Here is a 6,530-nt window from a genome sequence, read left to right on the forward strand (position 1 = left end):
ATAGCAAAGGAGCAAAATTATACCTTAGTTGGCCATCCATTTCCTTATCCTGTTTTAATTCACCATCATTTTATTTTTAGCAGATTCCTTTCCCTTTTTGTTTTCTGCTGATTCTCACAGATTCATTTGAGAAGTTCTTCTGTGTTGGTTCTGAGAATCTCTGAGGTGACACTGCTTCCCGGTGCTCCTGATCAAATCAGCATTCAAAAGGGAACTCATTTCTGTGAACACAGTCGAATTTTTAAATACCAAGAGCCATAATTTTATTTTTCTTTGTTTTCAGTGTCAGCGAATGTTCTTTAATGATTGGCCTCTTTTTTATAACAATTATCAGAACATGTCTATGATAATAGATATCTTATTTTCTGAACTAATCCCACATTTATTTTGAAGCTCCCTAACTGAATTCTTGACCAGAAAGTTATAAACCATTAGCAAATCTGTTCCTAAAACAGAATGAGCTACTTTAAACATGTTTTTCATGACCCTATTTTAAGATGTACATTCACTAAAAGGAATGAAAAATCTTGCTGTGGCATCTGGCACAGTAGCTAAGATATTGCTTGGCATGCCTGTATCTTATATTCTTATAGCAGATTGCCTGGGTTTGGGTCTAGCTCCACTTTCTCTTCTCTTCTCTTTCTCTCTCTCTCTCTCTTCTCTCTCTCTCTCTCTCTCTCTCTCTCTCTCTCTCTCTCTCTCTCTCTCTTTTCCTTTAAGATATTTTTGTTTCTATTGTAAAGTCAGATTTATAGAAAGAAGGAGAGACAGAAAGAGTTTTCATCCGCTGGTTCAGTCCCCAACCACAATGGCCAGAGCTGAGCTTGATCTGAAGCCAGGGGCCAGGAGCTCTTCCAGGTCTCCCATGCGGGTGCAGGGTCCCAAGGCTTTGGACTGTCCTCTACTGCTTTCCCAGGCCACAAGCAGGGAGCCAGAAGGTAAGTGGAGCAGCTGGAATATGAAATGGCTCCCAGCACATGTAAGGCAGGGACGCTACATAGGCTATCACGCCGGACTCCAGCTTCACTTTCCATTTTAGCTTCCGACTCTCACATACCCTGGGAGGACAACAGTTGATAACTCAAGTAACTGAGTCCCTGCGTCAACATGGCAGATCCAGATTGTCTTCAGCCTGGCCCAGCCCCAGCAAGGAACCAGTGAATGGAAGATCTCTGTCTCCATTTTTCTCTCTGCCTTTTGAATAAATGAATGATTTTTAAGGGTTAAAAAATTTTTATTAAACAATTTCCAGGTAATGCTAAGTAGCAATAGCTAATTAATGGAACCTACACATAGGATAATTATTGATAAAGCATAAAAAACATGATTTGGCTCTGACCTTACTCTCTCGTTCTTGCATTTTTGACAGATAGCATGGACTCCCCATTCCTGATTTTAGAAGCTGAACCCACTGGATGAAACTGCCTTCATTCCTTCCCTTTACCAGTCTCTGCCTCCAGTCTTTATCATCAGGGTTCAGTGTGGCCCCATGTACATGGGATCCCACACTTTCTCATCTTTGATATCCCATGGTATCTCTCCTCTGTATTTTCGGTTTTGATACATCCATCTAAACTTCAGTCTGCTTCAATCTTCTCCATCAGAAGCAAAAGGTTGACTTCATACTTGATTTCTATAACCTTCCCACTTTTCTCCTACATTTTATAGGCAAACATACAAAAATGTCTGTGTTCACTGTTTCCGCCTCATCGTATCTGCTTTGTCCTTCCACACCCTTCATCTGGCTTCTGTCTGCTTCATTCCACCAAGATGACTCTCTATGAGGTCATCAGTGACCTTTGTTGAGATAAAAGTGTTACTATTCAGTGCAGTGCACCACAATTTCCTTCTCTAACAGCACCCACTCCAGTGGGTCCAAACATTCTGGCCACTCCTTCCCTGCCTCCTTTTCTGGATGTTACTTACGTTTTTCAACTTAAGCTATAGGTGGCAGCTGCCAAGGGCTTGAGCTCTTCTGCATGTCTCATTTTACATTCTCATACGCACTCACACTTTTGCAGAGGTTTTTCTGACCATCCTTTCCTCCAAAATTAACTTGAATACCAAAGATGAAATCAATGTTCTGATAACTCCCTTTTCTGGTGAGACTAGTAGTTCTAGAAAGGAGCTGATGGCTTGCCATTCCTGCAAGGATGAATGATCAAAATGAAGACTTCTTTAACAGCCTTCAGCGCTTTCAAATGAGGAATTTTGATGAAATCATATTGTATCCTTCCTCAAGACTCAGTATGAGAGCACTGGAAGTATCTTGGGTTTATTTTTAAGGTTCTTATTTTAGCTTCAAAGGACCATTTATTACAACAAACCCCATTGCTTACTTCCTCTTAAAAGGACTTCAAGTTTTTTGATAATATGACTTATAAATAAGTTATATCATCAGAATCCTTGATAATAATCTTTCTTCTTTCAGGCATTATTAATTAAAGATTAGCTTCCTATTGAAAGAATTAGTTAAAACATTTATTCTTGAAAATCCTCAAAACTCTACAGTGTAATTTATTATCATGTGGTAGATTGTTTTAATAGATGGATGGCTATAAATTGTTTCAAAAAATGTTAATTAACTTAGAACGTTTCTTCCACCCCCATATGTGTGTGAATACTTTAACATTTCCACTCAGTGAAGGAGTTCTCATTTATGGGAACCACTTGTTCCCAAGTCAGGTGGAATGTGCCAGCTGAAGAAGTTCAGTAACACATTGTAATTGATTTTTGATGTGAAGGAATTTCTTCGAGGATTATTAATTTCAGTTAACTCACCAACTGTGATGAACAGTATTGTAGAGTAGTAGACTGGCATGCACGTGAGAACTAACCATGCCCAAGTTCAGATTTTGACTCAGCTACCTGTTAACTATATTTTTCAGAAGGTGATTTACTTTGCCTAATTTTCACTTTGACACCCTGCATTGGCTTTAGCTATGTATATATGATAGGATTATAGTGATGATTAAATGAAAAATGTATAGAAAATATATGATAGCCACAAATAACAGTAATAACAACAGTTCATTTCAAATCAGGCTAAAAAGTTTACTCAAAGTACCTGTGATTTCTGAAATGATCATGTTTCCTACTAAATATAATATTATTTAAAATATGAACCGAATTTTGTAATTCTATCATATGTAGCTTTCGTCTTGAGATAACCATCTATATTACCCTCAAGTACACTTGAAATTAATTTCAGAGACTGAAATTAAATGGAGATGAACTATGAGAATATTCAGCATGATGCCATGCCCTTAATATAATTTTAATATTTAAAATGGGTGAGCCTAAGGATGATGAGGTGTGTGTGACAAAAGCCCAGTATTTCTTTGACTGCTTACTTATGATAGTCAAAATAACGAAATAATAAACTTATCTGCCATACAAATTGAAATCCAGGACATAGAGTACTAAGTCGTCTATTAGATTTGGAAATAAATTCATTTAGATGTAAAAGACTGTTTATGTTCTGTCTTGTTCCAAATGCTTTAATCTAGCTGTGCTTACTCAAGACATTTGGTTGAATAATTTATAATTAATCGTTTCAAAATACCAAATTAAATCTTATTCTTGTGTTTGTGCTTTTAATATCTCACATAATTGATTTATTTTTTATTTTGCTTCCAATATGCTCTCACATCCACACATTCACTCACAGAGCTTGATTTCTCATCCGCCTACTTTATAGACATTTAAACCTCTGAGAACATAACTGAAATTGAAAGCTTATTAGTAAGATAGCTTCATGTTTTTAATCAGACTATGCATTAGAATAAAGCAAGAGATGAAAAAAGTGTGTTTGATTAGTTTCAGTTACTGTGATCTGTGAGTACTTAAAAATCAAAGTGTTCTGCTAGAAAATAATTTTCTAAAAGTGTGATTCTTGTACACATATAAAATGAACATGTGTCTACAATTTTGTTTATCTTATGAATAAAGTGAAAAATCAAAATTATTTTACAATTAACTGAAATATTACAAAAAGCAGAGGCATTTATAGATGAGAAAACTCATGAAGAGGATAGGTGTAACACAGTCTGTTGTCTTCCAGCTTCTTTCTTTTCCTGATGGGTTTCTCTTACACATCTAACAATTATTGCATCACTAGCATTGCTTTACAATTGTAAAATAGCTCGAAAGACTACAATGACCAAGGACTGTCCTGCAGTTAGAGTTAATAACCCTGAAAGGTTGGTACTGAAACTCTCCACAGTGTAGAATTTTCCACTGGGGCACATGTTTTTTTCTGCTGGTGAAGGTGAAGGTACTGAGAAACAGGATGCTATCAAACACTGCTCAGATTGTGTGAATATTCTTTTAGCATTGGGACTGAATATATTTAGACAGAAGTTCTTGCTTACTTCTCGAAGCAAATCTGGAAGCCGAAAGGATTCACGAAAGTTACATATTAGCAGGTGGGATTGAGACAGGGTAACTTCCAAGCCTGTGTGAATTGACAAGGTCATGGAATATGTTAAGTAAACAATATGGACAGGTGCTCTCTAAGCTTGCCTCTGAATTTATTTTTAAAAATCAGTTAGGAGTGGCAGGTAAATCATCCTGTATCAGAGTGCTAGGGTTAGAGTCTCTACTCCGTTTTCTAAATTTTTCAAGTCCAACTTTTGGTGAATGCATACTTTGGGAGGCAGAAAGTGACAGCTCGAGTAGCTGGGCCTATACTATCCATGTGGGAGACTGAATTCTCTGAGAATTCTCCGAATTCCTGCACTCAGGTCACTGCTGGCATTTGGTATATGAACCAGTGGATGGGAATTTGTCTGCCTCTCAAACAAAACAAAATGAAATATTAAAATCAGCCTACTAAATCAAAACTTCAGCTTAAATAATTAGATACTACAAAACTATTCCATGAACCAGAGGTCTTGCACATTTAACAGTCAAATATGTCATTTTTTTTTTGTCTCAGTTTTTGTGATCACCTTGGCATTGAACTACTCACTTTCTCTTCTTGCTCTTTTATGTATCACTGAAAGCTTATACAGATGAGTTAAAATACTAATGGGCCTACATTGATCTTCTAACATCATGATTCTAAACATCTCTTGCAAATTAACGACCTTTCTTTAGTCTCACCAACCTAGCCCATGTCTATGGCAAGGCGAATGAGAAGTTTCTCTGAACTGGACATGTTGCAGTGTTTGTGTAAAAGTGAGTGGGCGAAGAATTAATTTCCATTTCCACACTGCACAATGCTATCACCAAATGGCCCAGAAGCTCAGCAAGAAAACATCAAGGATCCCATCCACCCATGCAGCCACAGGAGGCATCCATGCACCTGGGAAACTTGCTGCTCGTGCCGACAGCTCACTCAACAAGCTTTGTTGCAACTACAGGACAGTAGCACAGAGTGCAAACAGGCAAAGGGGAAAAGAGGAAAATGGAGATTTAAGGCTTTTGGGCACTCCTGTTATGTTAATTGAAAAATGAGAGTATTTACAGTTTTGAAGATCATCTAAGTTGCTCTGTTTTTTTCTCATTATGTTTGGTGTGCTTGCACAGTTTCGTTTGTAGCATGTGATGGAGTTTAAATGTTTCTCCTGATGAGAATTCAGCTCTCATTAGCATTAATGGCAATCCCACATTGCTCTTCTCCCAATTTTCCAGCTGTCTCTTACCTTTTGGAAAATGAATGTTTCCTTTCTATTCCTTCCCAAATGTCTTCAGTCTTAAACAATAAGGGGATTTTAAATATCATCTTTGTGACTATTTTTCTATTTATAGCTTCCAAGGACTTGAAGCTTTCTTTTTGTGCAAGTTATTTCGTGCATATGCAAATGAACATGGGTGATGAAAAATATATTAAGAATTTAGTTTCTGTGCTGCCCATTGTGATACAACAGGGTAAACTGCAGCCTGAGATACTAGCAAACCATGCAGGTCTCAATTCAAGTCCAGGCTGCTCCACTTTCCAATCCAGCTTCCTGCTGAATGAGCCTGACAGAGCAGCAGCAAATAACTCAAATTGTTGGGCCCTTTTCATTTTCATGGTAGACCTAGCTGGAGTTTCAGGTTCCCAGTTTTGGGGTGGCCCAGCAATGGCTGTTTTGGCCATTTGGATAGTGAACCAACATGCAGAAGATCTCTTTGCCCCCTCTCTCTGTAATAGTTCCTCCAAATAAATAAGTAACTCATTTTCTAAAGGAACTTTATTTCTTCAGTGGAATGCTTTGCAACAAACGTTTTTATTTAGACTGTGTGTGTATATGTATGTATGTATGTATGTCACTCCATGTTGAAGACTCACAGCATTATCTTAGCATGCATTGTAATTGTTATTGTTTGGAAATCAATGCAAAATAGCAAAGCCTATTTCCTCCAGCTAATAGTAATTCTTTAAAAGGAAAGTACCTTTGGCCATTGTTTTATTTTTGGAGGTTCCAATTATATTAGTATGATTAATTGAAGTGGCAGTTCCTTGACTTTCTTAATAACTACATCCTGTTAATTTAAGACCTCACCTTGATCCCAGGTTTTGGCAAAATGCTCTAAAAACAGTT

The sequence above is a fragment of the Ochotona princeps genome, chromosome 9 (genome assembly GCF_030435755.1).
Source record: "Ochotona princeps isolate mOchPri1 chromosome 9, mOchPri1.hap1, whole genome shotgun sequence".
In the NCBI taxonomy this organism is placed as follows: Eukaryota; Metazoa; Chordata; class Mammalia; order Lagomorpha; family Ochotonidae; genus Ochotona; species Ochotona princeps.